At 46.2% G+C, this 14,264-nt stretch overlaps 1 pseudogene across 1 annotated transcript in view; it reads left to right on the plus strand.

Annotated features, from left to right (window-relative positions):
* LOC309562031 (RNA-binding region-containing protein 3-like) overlaps nucleotides 1-14,264 on the plus strand; it is a 126,971-nt pseudogene that overhangs the window by 31,757 nt on the left and 80,950 nt on the right. The window contains exon 6 of the transcript XR_014226212.1: nucleotides 8,350-8,418. The product of XR_014226212.1 is annotated as an RNA-binding region-containing protein 3-like (transcript). The remainder of the gene's footprint in view (nucleotides 1-8,349; nucleotides 8,419-14,264) is intronic.

Raw genomic sequence — 14,264 nt, forward strand, 5'->3', positions numbered from 1 at the left:
AGAATGGAAGTGTGAAAATGGCAAACTAGTGGTTCAAAAAAAAAAAAAAATCATTGTATTTTACATGCTTTTATTATAATATTTTAGGATGTGTACTGTATTACAAGCTTATTTAGTTCTGCATGTGCCGATAAAATGCCTTAATGAAAACTTTTTTTTTTTTTTTTTTTTTGTAACAGGCTAGTTTTCCCAATAAAATCCAGCCTAAAGTACCTATATCCACCTCCTACAAGCACAGTTTTGGCAAACATTGCAAATGCCCTAGCAAGTGTCCCAAAGTTCTATGTTCAGGTAAAACCTGTTTTAATACATGTATTTAAATTTAAAAAGTAATTTAAGTTTATAGTTAATGTGACACTACCACTATAAATACAGACAAGGACACAAGAACAAGAGGGTAGGGGCTATGTGTTTTCATTGAACATGTTGAATGTAAAGGCAGAGATTATGCATTAGGCAAAAGCCATTCAAACTTTCTTGTCAGGGGTTACGTTGGCTCTGGTGTGGGGGAAAAAAATGCATGCTGCTGGGTTTTCTTTTCTTAAAGGCTAAGATAACTTTATTAAAAAAAAAAATATATATATATATATATATATAATATATATGTGTGTGTGTAAGTGTAGGAATTACAACAGTTTGTATATGTGCCTCCCACTTTTTAAAGGACCAAAAGTAATGGTACAGATTAACAATCATACATCAAACTTTCACTTTTTAATACTTGGTCGCAAATCCTTTGCAGTCAATTACAGCCTGAAGTCTGGAACGCATAGACATCACCAGACACTGGTTTTCATCCCTGGTGATGCTCTGCCAGGCCTCTACTGCAACTGTCTTCAGTTCCTGCTTGTTCTTGGGGCATTTTCCTTTCAGTTTTGTCTTCAGCAAGTGAAATGCATGCTCAATTGGATTCAGATCAGGTGACTGACTTGGCCATTGCATAACATGCCACTTCTTTCCCTTAAAAGACACTTTGGTTGCTTTCGTATTATGCTTTGGGTCATTGTCCATCTGCACTGTGAAGTGCCGTCCAATGAGTTCTGAAGCATTTGACTGAATATGAGCAGATAATATTGCCCGAAACACTTCAGAATTCATCCTGCTGCTTTTGTCAACAGTCACATCATCAATAAATACAAGAGAACCAGTTCCATTTGTAACCATACATGCCCACGGCATGACACTACCACCACCATGCTTCACTGATGAGGTGGTATGCTTTGGATAGCAGTTCCTTGCCTTCTCCATACTCTTCTCTTTCCATCATTCTGGTATAAGTTGATCTTGGTCTCATCTGTCCATAGGATGTTCCGGAACTGTGAAGGCTTTTTTAGATGTTTGGCAAACTCTAATCTAGCCTTCCTGTTTGAAGCTCACCAATGGTTTACATCTTGTGGTGAACCCTCTGTATTCACTCTGGTGAAGTCTTCTCTTGATTGTTGACTTTGACACACATACACCTACCTCCTGGAAAGTGTTCTTGATCTAGCCAACTGTTGTGAAGGGTGTTTTCTTCACCAGGGAAGAATTCTTCGGTCATCCACCACAGTTGTTTTCCGTGGTCTTCCGGGTCTTTTGGTGTTGCTGAGCTCACCGGTGCGTTCTTTATTTTTAAGGATGTTCCAAATAGTTGATTTGGCCACACCTAATGTATTTAATATCTCTGATTGGTTTGTTTTGTTTTTTCAGCCTAATGATGGCTTGCTTCACTGATAGTGACAGCTCTTTTGATCTCCCATTCAGCGTTGACGGCAACAGATTCCAAATGCAAATAGCACACTTGAAATGCACTCTGGACCTTTTTATCTGCTCCTTGTAAATGGGATAATGAGGGAATAACACACACCTGGCCATGGAACAGCTGAGCAGCCAATTGTCCCATTACTTTTGGTCCCTTAAAAAGTAGGAGGCACATATACAAACTGTTGTAATTCCTACAAATTAAAGCTGAGAGTCTGCAGTTAAAGCACATCTTGTTTTGTTTTTATTTCAAATCCATTGTGGTGGTGTATAGAGCCAAAAAGATTAGAATGGTGTCGATGTCCCAATATTTATGGACCTGACTGTAGGTCTGGTTTACACTGATGCAGATCAGTGCATAGTCCATGCATTTTTGATGCAGAATAAAGCGTGGCATTTTCTCTTACGTCCTCCGACAGTCGCCGACCATTCACACAGTCTTCACTAATGGGGTATTGCTTCCTCTCCACAGGAGTTTCTAGGCATAAGACTTGTAAAAGAACAATGCATCTACATAGTCACACCTATGGGGGCTGTCCTTCTAGTCCAATACCCCACTGCAATAGCCATTCCAATTCAGTTTGTCTTCTGCCTAGCTTAGGAGTGGATAGGCTTCCCTGTGCTGAGGCTACAGTCTCAGCCTTCCTCTTTTTCTTTTATGATTTATTTTCAAAAGATGTAATTTTTCTTTACATTGTTAGCTGTTTATTTTACCAGCACTAGTTAGTGGATCTTCGGATGGAGACGGCGTTTGCGGAGCCGGGAATCGGACTGACCGTCCTGGTTCTCCAGGACAGAGGGTCAGATGGAATCCCAGCCCGCCATCGAGCGTTTCGCAGGCTATGTGTTGGCCCTGGCCTCACAAGCGACCCATCCCAGTCCATCAGGGATGCAGCCGTGTGAGGTGGCTACCTCACTGGACACAGCATAGGTTCATCCGTGCACTAATGGTGTCCTGGCGGCACTCCCCTGCCATCTGAGGGTGGGCGGTTTCCCGCTTGATATGAGGCACCCCACGCCATCAGGTACAGGTAAGTACATTCTGTGTGGGGCCTCTGTCTGGGGTCGGCAGTCCTGTGTGTCTGTGGTGTCCCCTATGTCTGTGCGTTTTTGGGCTTCCTGATCCGGTCACTGCGGGGGTTTTATTCTCTCACAGCAGTGCTGTGTGGGGTTTTGGGGGTCCCTCTCCTAAGGTCACTTTGGGTGCTTGGAGGTGCAGACACATGCAGCGGCCGCTGCGGGGTTAAAAACCGCCGGTCCGCCATTTTAAGTGTGGGCAGCATGTCTGGCTTCATTATGGGCGTTTATACAGCATGCTATGTAGTGATTTTGGCGCCTTGCGGAGCCATCTTGCGTGTGGCATTCGATCGTTCAGAGCACATGTCGGCGGCCATCTTGCCGAAGCCTCCCATTAGGTCTGGTCAGTTTTGTGCCTGCGGGGGGTCTGTGTGTCAGTCTCTATAGCGGTGTGCTGTGGGGGTCCGCGCCGCTCTTAAAGGGCCAGTTCAACAAACAAAACAAAAAAATAACTTTTTATTTCTGTTATGGAATCCCAGGACAGCAAATTCCCTCCAGCTTTGGTGGGGGATTCAGGGTCCTCTGAATCTTCTACCGTCACTAATTTTGGCTGCTGTTGTGGCAACTTTGGTGTCAAAAATGGATGTGCTGATATCTGAACGTGCTGCTAGGAAAAGGCCTAGAATTTCCTTTTCTTCTGATTCTGAGTGTGACATGGTTGCTGTAGGTAGCGTGGCCCTTTCGGGGTCTCGCTCTTCTCAGGACCCGCAAGAGTCTGAGTGGGAGGCGGAGGTTGCAGGGGTGGATGATTCCCCCCCCCCCCGGGTCACCCGAGGAACGCACAGCTATGAATGAGTTGATCCTAGCAGTAAAGGATACACTACATTTGGAGGATGAGCCCACTCCGGGCGTTGTGTCCTCTTTTGGTACACACAGGACCCGCAAGACGGCGCAGGTTTTTCCTTGCCCTGCAGAGTTTCACCATAAGGTGAATGAGCTATGGCGTAATTTAAAACACACCTTCGTGGTGCCTAAGAAGTTTCAACTTCTCTACCCTTTTGCGGCTACTACGGCTGCGCGCTGGTTTGTGCCTCCTCAAGTGGATCACACGGTGGCCAGGTTGAACAGAGCTACCCTTCTCCCTGCCGAGGACTCCCCGGTGTTTAGGGATCCTACTGATAGGAGGCTGGAATCTCTTGCCTGACATTCCTACATGGTGGCGGGTTCCATGCTCAAGCCTATCTTTGCCTCTGTGATGGTGGCTCAGGCTGTGGCGGATTGGACCAAGGTGCTCAAACGCACCCTCGTGGCCGACTCTGCCCCTCCCACTACAGTGGAGATGGTGGATCAGATTTATCGCGGGGTCATGTATTTGTGCGATGCGGCTCTAAATGAGGCCCCTTTGGCGATACGCCTGTCCAGTGTCGCTGTGATTAACCGTCGCTTAATCTGGTTAAAATGCTGGTCGGCTGACCAAAAATCCAGGAAGACGGTGGCTGACATCCCCTATGCGGGGTCTCGCCTTTTTGGGGAATCCTTGGATGAATTGGTTAAAGGAGTCACTGGGGGTAAGAGCACTCTGCTACCCCAGAATCCTAAGGGCAAGTTTTTCCGCGGTAAGCGGGGCCCCTCCTTTAAACCTACTCAAGGGTCCTTTCGTGCCTTCAAGGCGCAGAACAAGGGTAAACCCTTCAAGGGCCAAGGTGGTCAGAAAAAGCCCTGGTTTGGCAAACAAAAATCCGGCCAGGCTGGGGCGGCGGCTCAGTCCGCCTCTGCTTGAAGGGGCGCCCTCACCCTTTACAGGGGTGGGGGGACGTTTGCGCAGTTTCCTCCAACCTTGGCTGCTCCGAATCACGGACAGGTGGGTTCAGGAAATCATTCGGTCAGGGTACAAGATCAAATTTCTTTCACGGCTGGCGAACAGATTCTTTCCCTCAAATCTTCATTTGACCCTAGGGCGGGTACAGGACCTACATCAGGCGGTGCAGGATCTTCTCGCTCAGGGGGTGATCGTCCCGGTGCCTCATCGGGACAGGTTTCGGTGTTTTTATTCAAATCTGTTCACTGTGCCCAGAAAGGAGGGCAAAGTGCGTCAGATTCTGGACTTAAAAGAGTTTAACCGCTTTGTGCGAGTTCGAAAGTTCCGCATGGAATCACTCCGCTCGGTGGTGGCCTCCCTAAATCAGAGGGAGTTCCTGGCCTCTATAGACCTGAAGGATGCGTATCTACACATCCCCATTTTCGAGGGTCATCAGAGGTACCTCCGATTCGCTATCGCGAAGGAACATTACCAGTTTGTGGCGTTACCTTTCGGTCTCGCTTCGGCTCCAAGGGTCTTTACCAAAGTGTTGGCGCCTGTTCTGGGCCTGTTGCGGGCACAGGGCATTGTGGTCTTTGGATATCTGGACGATCTCCTGTTAAGATCGAGTGCCAGTCAGAGCCTGCTGCGCGATCTGTCTACTACAGTCCAGACGCTTCAGGAGTTCGGTTGGACAATCAACATTCAGAAGTCTCCTTCGGTTCGTCTCCCGTATCTGGGAATGGTTCTGGACTCTGCTCAAGCAAAGGTGTTCTTACCGGAGGACAAGCTCCGGACCCTACAGAACGAGGTCAGGTCCCTCAGGGACAACAAATCCTCGTCACTCAGGACCTGTATGCGGTCCCTGGGGTTGATGGTGTCGGCCTTCGAGTTTCACACGCGACCTCTTCAATCGGAGATCCTGGCCAGGTGGGACAGACTACCTCAGTCCTTGGACCTGAGAGCGTCTGAGTCGCCAAACCAGAATGGATCTCTTGTGGTGGCTTCAGTCCCTGGCGGTGTCGGACGGAAAATCCTTCCGGCCAATTTTGTGGACGGTAATGACCATGGATGCCAGCCTGTCAGGCTGGGGTGGCGTTCTGGGCAACCTGTCTGCCCAGGGCACCTGGTCAGAGGAGGAATCCTCCCTCCCAATCAACATTTTGGAATTGAGAGCGATCAGGCTGTGCCTGATCCACTGGTCGGATCATCTTCAGGGCCGTCCTGTACGGGTGCAGACGGACAATTCCACTGCGGTGGCTTACATCAATCACCAAGGGGGCACCAGGAGTGCCCGGGCGGCCCAGGAAGTGACCAGTATTCTGTCTTGGGCCGAGACTCATGTCCCGGCGTTATCGGCCGTTCACATTCCGGGTGTGGAGAATTGGCAGGCCGACTATCTGAGCCGCCAGACCCTGGACCAGCTTGAATGGTCCCTACACCCGGAGGTGTTTCAGATGCTGTGTGCGAAGTGGGGATCCCCGGATGTGGATCTGTTCGCGTCTCGACTAAACCACAAGGTGGAAAGGTTCGTGGCAAGAACGCGCGATCCTCTGGCAGACACCTTGGATGCGTAGTGGTGCCTTGGCGTCAGTATCGACTGATCTATGCCTTTCCTCCGATTCAATTGTTGTCCAGGTTCCTTCGCAGGTTGGCCTCGGAACAATCACTGGTGATTCTGGTGGCACCGGACTGGCCTCGCCGGTCCTGGTGCACGGACATCGTTCACCTGGCTGTAGAGCCTCCGTGGCGGCTGCCAATGCGAGATCTGCTGTCCCAGGGACCGATCTTCCATCCTGCTTTACAATCGCTGGCTTTAACAGCCTGGCTGTTGAAAGCCTGGTCCTGAGAGACAGGGATCTCTCCTCAGAGGTCATTCCTACTTTGATCAAGGCTAGAAAAGCCTCTTCTGGTAAAATTTATTACCGTACATGGAAAGCTTATTTTGCCTGGTGTGAGTCCAGGGGTTTCTCTCCTCATTCCTATTCGGTGGCGAGGGTGTTGGCTTTCCTTCAGACTGGTGTGGACCAGCGTCTTGCGTTGGCCAGGATTAAGGGCCAGGTCTCTGCACTGGCTATTCTTTTCCAGCGCCCTGTGGCGTCTTAATTCCTTGATTCGCACCTTTATTCAAGGTGTGCGTCACTTGGCTCCTCCTAGAAGGGAGCCTTTACCTCCATGGGACTTGAACTTGGTTCTGTCCGTGTTGCAGCGTTCCCCTTTTGAAAACATCAGGGAAATGTGACCTAATCCGTCCTTTTTGCCAAAGGTGGTTTCGGAATTCCACCTGAATGAGGACAATGTTTTGCCTTCACTTTGTGCGAACCCTAAGCATCCAAAGGAGGTTGCCTTGCATTCCTTGGATGTTGTCTGGACGATCAGGGTTTACCTGTCGTCGACTGAATCCTTTCAAAAATTGGATTCTCTTTGTCTTTCCTGAGGGACCTCGGAAGGGTATGGCTGTGTCTGCAGCAACCATTGGCAAATGGATCAGACAGACCATTGTACAGGCTTATTCGTTGCAAGAACGGGTTCCTCCCTTCCCAGTCAAGGCGCACTCTACCAGATCGGTGAGTACGTCCTGGGCCCTCCGGCATCAGGCCTCGGTGGCCCAGGCGTGCAAGGCTGCGACTTGGTCGTCGGTGCACACCTTTTCCAAATTCTATAAAATTGATGTTCTGGCGTCAGCTGATGCCCTCCTTTGGCCGCAAAGTTCTCTGTGCGGCAGTGCCATAGGGAACCCTGGGTTGTACGGGTCCCTGGCTGTCGGGGTTGTTTTTTCCCCTTGGTTATTTGTTTTCCTGGGTTGTTGCTCATGTTGAGCCCTTTCTTGTTACCCAGAAGGTCACCTTTCTGTGCATGTAAGGTTCCTTTCTCTGTCGGTACTGCGTTGCTTTTCTGGCGGTTGCGTTGCCCACCCCTCATGTCTACACTGCTTTGGGACATCCCCATAAGTGAAGACTGTGTGAATGGGCGGCGACTGTCGGAGGACATAAGAGAAAACTGAATTTTTGTAAAATCTTACCGTAAAATTCCTTTCTCTGAGTCCTCCGACAGTCGCCGCCCCGCCCCTCTTTTGGGGTTTTTTATACACTATCACTGCTTGCGACCAAACTGAATTGGGATGGCTATTGCAGGGGGGTATTGGACTAGGACAGCCGCCATGGGTGTGACTATGTAGATGTATTGTTCTTTTACAAGTCTTATGCCTAGAAACTCCTGTGGAGACGAAGTCAATACCCCCATAAGTAAAGACTGTGTGAATGGGCGATGACTTCGGAGGACTCGGAGAAAGGAATTTTACGGTAAGATTTTACAAAAATTCTGTTTTTTGCATTAGTTGTTGGGAGCCGGCAACCAGTGACTCATCCCGGATGTCATGGAGAAGTCACTGGCTGTTAAGATGCTGGTTGGTGGCATCTCCTAACAACCAAAGCAAAAATGAACTGTTGGTCCGTTTTACATCCATTTTGGTCCGCTTATGTTTTTTAAACGGAACAAAAATAGAGACTTGGACTTTGAATGAACGCAGATGTAAACAGATGATTATCTGTTTGCCCATAGGAATGCATTGCTGTCGCTTTTTTCATCTGTCAACGGATAAATAAAGAATGGACATACAGAAATCCCATGTGAAAGAATCCTAAGGAATATGCTTCTGTTTTACTGTCAGTCAAAAACTGGCTTATTGGATAATGGGTTTTTGCTTTGTTTTGGCTGAATGAGTTCAATTTTTAAAATCAGTGATACAGTGGTTGGTATCCTTGCTATATCTAATGAGAGACATTTTATTTTAGGTGTTGCATTTAATGAACAAAATGAATCTTCCAGCTCCTTTTGGACATCTCACTGCACAGCCTCCTTTGGTGAGCAGATATTTGTATCATACATGTTTTACAGCACTTGAACTAAAATAAAAAAGATTATATATGATCAAAATTGGGGAAAAATGTATGTGCACTTGATTGTTTTTGAATTAATGCAATCTTCATTTCTTAACGTTTTGATGGAATTTTTGCTGTGGCTATACCATTCTAATAGAACCGTGTTTTCCAACCAACAAGACACTTGCTTTTCAATAACCAAGACACTTTAACAAAAAAAACTTTGGTGGAAAACACAATGATCAAAATTGGAGAACCATAATGACAGTAGCATGGAGAAAGAATACAACTAAGTTTACAACAATGAACAATTTGTAGGAAGTGTACGGGCTCTTGCTTTGAATGACTTCAGCAAATCTGCGGCCACAGGACATTACTAGTCTATCACACTGCTTTGGTGTGATTTTTATTCCACTCTTCCAGTCCCTTCCACAGTTCGGTGACTGTAGTGGGTTTCTTGGCCATAACTTTGCCAAGGATTTTCCAGAGATTTTCTGTTGGGTTTAGATCAGGACTCTGGTCTGGCCATTTAATTATTTTCAATGTTTTCAGCTTTAAGGAACTGCTTTACCAGTTTTGCTGTGTGACAGGGTGTATTGTCATGTATAGAAATTGCTGCCGGATTGGGTGATGAATGCAGAGAAGAAGGTTCTGATTAACATTTACATTCACTCTGCCGTGTAGCTGTATAAGAGACCAAAATCCTGCTGCAGGAAACATCCACCATACCATGACGGGCTCCCTGTCCACCTTTCAAGGACTTCTTTACACACTTTGGGTTCAGTCTTTCCCCAGTTTGACAACGAACCTTGTTTCCCATCGGACCCAAATAAGTTTAAACTTGCTTTCATCACTAAAGTGAACTTTGGACCAGTTCTTCTCTGTCCATACAGCATGCTCCTCAGCAAAGTTTAGTCTAGCTTTTTTTATTCTTTCTGCTAATGAGGTTTGGTCACTGCAGAGTGGGATTTCAGTCCAAATGTAAACGTCGAGACACTGTATGACGAGACAGATCCTTACTCTGGTCAGTATGAACTGGCAAGCAGCTGCAGTGTTGAACCGATTGCCTATTGAGTTTCTCTGCATTTATCTTGTCCTCTCTTGCATTTGTCTTTTGTGGAGGACCAGCCTTCTTGGAAGACTTGAATGAGTTTGTGACGTAAAGATGTAATCTTCTAGAAATCACAGACTTGAAATGACAAACTTCTCTTGCTATGGTTGAAAGGATCATCCCTTTGGCCTTCATCTGGACAACCTGTTGCTGGAGGATTTCAGTCGCTTTAGAATGACTCACCATCTTGCAAAGTCAGTGAAAACTGGAAAGTTAGGCTGCCAGTTAAATAGGGTTTGTCATAAAATTAAAGAAATTAGCCCAAGATTAACACCAATAACTGGGAGGTATCTGAAAGTGTTCTCTAATTTTCATCAGCGTTCTTTTTCAAATCTCATTTAAGTTTTTTATTCTGTGCTTCAAAATATATGTAACTCATGAAATATGCTTAACAAAACGGCTCTCTTACTCCTGTTTTACATCCTTTCAAATAGGACTAAGCAGTGACTTTGAAATTTAGGAACTTGTAGGTTGTTCTCGTGTGTATGTGTATGTATGTATGTATGTATGTATGTATGTATGTATGTATGTATGTGTATATATATATATATATATATATATATATATACCGTGTGTGTATATATACAGGTCCTTCTCAAAAAATTAGCATATTGTGATAAAGTTCATTATTTTCTGTAATGTACTGATAAACATTAGACTTTCATATATTTTAGATTCATTACACACAACTGAAGTAGTGCAAGCCTTTTATTGTTTTAATATTGATGATTTTGGCATACAGCTCATGAAAACCCAAAATTCCTATCTCAAAAAATTACCATATCATGAAAAGGTTCTCTAAACGAACTATTAACCTAATCATCTGAATCAACTAATTAACTCTAAACACCTGCAAAAGATTCCTGAGGCTTTTAAAAACTCCCAGCCTGGTTCATTACTCAAAACCGCAATCATGGGTAAGACTGCCGACCTGACTGCTGTCCAGAAGGCCATCATTGACACCCTCAAGCAAGAGGGTAAGACACAGAAATTTCTGAACGAATAGGCTGTTCCCAGAGTGCTGTATCAAGGCACCTCAGTGGGAAGTCTGTGGGAAGGAAAAAGTGTGTCAGAAAACGCTGCACAACGAGAAGAGGTGACCGGACCCTAAGGAAGATTGTGGAGCAGGACCGATTCCAGACCTTGTGGGACCTGCGGAAGCAGTGGACTGAGTCTGGAGTAGAAACATCTAGAGCCACCGTGTACAGGCATGTGCAGGAAATGGGCTACAGGTGCCGCATTCCCCAGGCCAAGCCACTTTTGAACCAGAAACAGCTGCAGAAGCGCCTGACCTGGGCTACAGAGAAGCAGCACTGGACTGTTGCTCAGTGGTCCAAAGTACTTTTTTCGGATGAAAGCTAATTTTGCATGTCATTCGGAAATCAAGGTGCCAGAGTCTGGAGGAAGACTGGGGAGAGGAAAATGCCTGAAGTCCAGTGTCAAGTACCCACAGTCAGTGATGGTCTGGGGTGCCATGTCAGCTGCTGGTGTTGGTCCACTGTGTTTTATCAAGGGCAGGGTCAATGCAGCTAGCTATCAGGAGATTTTGGAGCACTTCATGCTTCCATCTGCTGAAAAGCTTTATGGAGATGAAGATTTCATTTTTCAGCACGACCTGGCACCTGCTCACAGTGCTAAAACCACTGGTAAATGGTTTACTGACCATGGTATTACTGTGCTCAATTGGCCTGCCAAATCTCCTGACCTGAACCCCATAGAGAATCTGTGGGATGTTGTGAAGAGAAAGTTGAGAGACGCAAGACCCAACACTCTGGATGAGCTCAAGGCCGCTATCGAAGCATCCTGGGCCTCCATAACACCTCAGCAGTGCCACAGGCTGATTGTCTCCATGCCACGCCGCATTGAAGCAGTCATTTCTGCAAAAGGATTCCCGACCAAGTATTGAGTGCATAACTGAACATAATTTTTTTTGAAGGTTGACTTTTTTTGTATTAAAAACACTTTTCTTTTATTGGTCGGATGAAATATGCTAATTTTTTGAGATAGGAATTTTGGGTTTTCATGAGCTGTATGCCAAAATCATCAATATTAAAACAATAAAAGGCTTGCACTACTTCAGCTGTGTGTAATGAATCTAAAATATATGAAAGTCTAATGTTTATCAGTACATTACAGAAAATAATGAACTTTATCACAATATGCTAATTTTTTTAGAAGGATCTGTATGTATGTATGTATATGTATATGTGTATATATATATATATATATATATATATATATATATATATATATATATATATATAGTAGCAGAGCGTCCCAGAGAGAGCTGGGAAAAGTCCTGTTCGGGGTTTATACATCCCCAGGCACCTTTCATACACGTTTAGGGATCTCTGATCCATGATCCAGTTCAGATCTTGGTCCTCTCCCCCAGGCCAATTTAAACTCCCCTGAGACAGCCAGTGCTCTCTCAGCCTGGGAAATCAGACAAGGTTTGTCTATGAGAGCAGAAGGTTGTTAAAACTGTCAGATTGTGTCTGTGGAAGCTGACAAGCTGTAGGCTTGCTCAGCCTGTAAGTGAGTGCCTGCATTGTGTACAATAAGTGCCGGGACACAGCTAGGTTTTTGTTTTGTTATTATTTCTCCTGCTTTTTTCTTTAAAGCACTGTACAGCACTTGGATATAGCACCAATAAACACTGCACTGTTTGTCACTACCGCACTGGATTTGGTATCTGTGCCTGAAAGACTGCTTTTTCCAGGGAGCTTTGCACCTGCTACCTGTTCCCCAGCTTACATATGGTGGAGGCCTGCGGGCAGTGGTAGTAAGTTACTACTTAAAGGGCCAGTACCTGGAGTGACTGAACATGGAGGAAATTCTCAAACAGTTGGTTTTATCCAACACTGCACAGCAGCAAGCAAAAGCAGCGCAGCAGCAAGCAAACTCTTTGCTTCAACAACAGATTGGTGCTGATTGGTGCTGTACAAGAGCAAGCCCAGTTAATGTTTGAAAAACTGGCAAGTGCTGCAGAAACAAACAGAAAGGCGCTGGTTGAGGTGGTGCAGACACTTGCGCAAGAGTCTGCTGCTAAAACCGAAGGGGTTAGAGACAGCTCCTCAGCCATCTATGTGGGTCGCTTCCTGTCCAAGATGACTGCTAACAATGACCCAGAGGCCTTTCTGGTTAAGTTTTGAGAGAACCGCTGAAAGAGAAGGCTGGCCCAAAACCCAGTGGGCAGGATTGATCTCTGCCTTAGTGGGGAATCGGAGAAGGCCTTTTACAATTTGGAGTCCATGGATGCAGGACAGTATGAGAAGGTCGAGCAGGAAATCCTGGCGCATCTCGGTGTCACCTTGGCTGTTCAAGCCCAGCGGGTCAACAGCTGGTCCTTTCCGAGATGAGAGGCCCCCAAGATCACAGATGTTTGACCTAATCCACCTGGCATGAAAATGGCTACAGTCGGAGTCCTTGTCTGGTCCACAAATAGTGGAGCGTGTGGTCATGGATTAGTTTCTGAGGTCATTACCAAATGCTCTGCAGAAGTGGGTGAGTCGAGGAGACCCGAAGTCGGCAGACATCCTGGTGGAGCTCGTTGAGAGGTACTATGCTGCAGAGAGCCTGGTCACCACCCTTACAGCCGCACAGACTTTCCACCCAAAGCTACGACCTCCCCAGGCAGCCGATAAGACTGTTCCAGGGGAAGTGGGTGGTCAGCATGGCAAGGAGACAGGGGGGAGGATTTTGGTGCCAGAGCTGAAGCTTGGTGTCCCAAACAAGGGAAGCCACTGCCTGTCGGCAAACTAAACTGGGGCAACATCAGGTGTTTCCCTTGCCAGGAACTGAGACATGTTGCAGCAAACTGTCCATTGACAGATGAACCCATGCAGTGTAACATATCTTAGAAGGCAGTCTGTTTGCTGCTGTTTCATGCGCTACTGCGTCAAGTGTAGGAAAACGCATATGCCAAATGACTGTTAATAGCCTATTACGGCCTTGCTGGACTCGGGAAGTCTGGTGACTTTGGTTAAAGCGGAAATTGAAAGCAGAGTTGAAACTGTGAATTTAAATGCTAAAAAAGTTTCTGTGATCTGTGTACACGGTGATACTCCGGAGTATCCCATAGCTACTGTTAGCTTTAAAACTGATTTAGGTCCTATCCGTTCGGACTTGTGCCCCACTTAGTGCATGAGGCCATCATTGGTAGAGACTTCCCTAAGTTTTGAGAACTGTGGGATCGTCCTGACTCGGTCACAGTAACTGACTCCGTGGCGAAGCCAGAACCCCTGGCAAGCACTGACAATGTGGTTTCAATGGATTCTTTTCAATGTTCCCCGGGTTTTCCTTTCTCAGTTATGGCAGGAGAACTGGAGGAGCCTGAGGAAGTCCCCACAGCCAGTGAAGGTGGACAACCTTCTGCTGACCCTGAGGCTACATTGGAGTTTGCTGATCTTAATGTGCACAAGGAAAACTTTGGTAGCGAGCAGAGAAAAGACCCTACTCTTGCCAGGGCCTGGGAGAATGTAGGACAGGCCCTGTTTTCCCTTTTTCAGCAACAATGAGGATTTATTGTATTGTGTATATAAACAGAACGATTAAATTGTTGAACAGTTGGTGGTCCCTAAGCCTTACAGACAAGTGGGGCTGGAATTGGCTCATGGACACTTACTAGGAGGTCATTTAGGGGTTGAAAAAAAACATTGAAAGGGTGTTATGCAGGTTTTACTGGCCTGGGATACAGAAAGATATTGTCAATTATTGT

This window comes from Pelophylax lessonae, assembly GCF_965119305.1.
Source record: "Pelophylax lessonae genome assembly, chromosome: 8".
In the NCBI taxonomy this organism is placed as follows: Eukaryota; Metazoa; Chordata; class Amphibia; order Anura; family Ranidae; genus Pelophylax; species Pelophylax lessonae.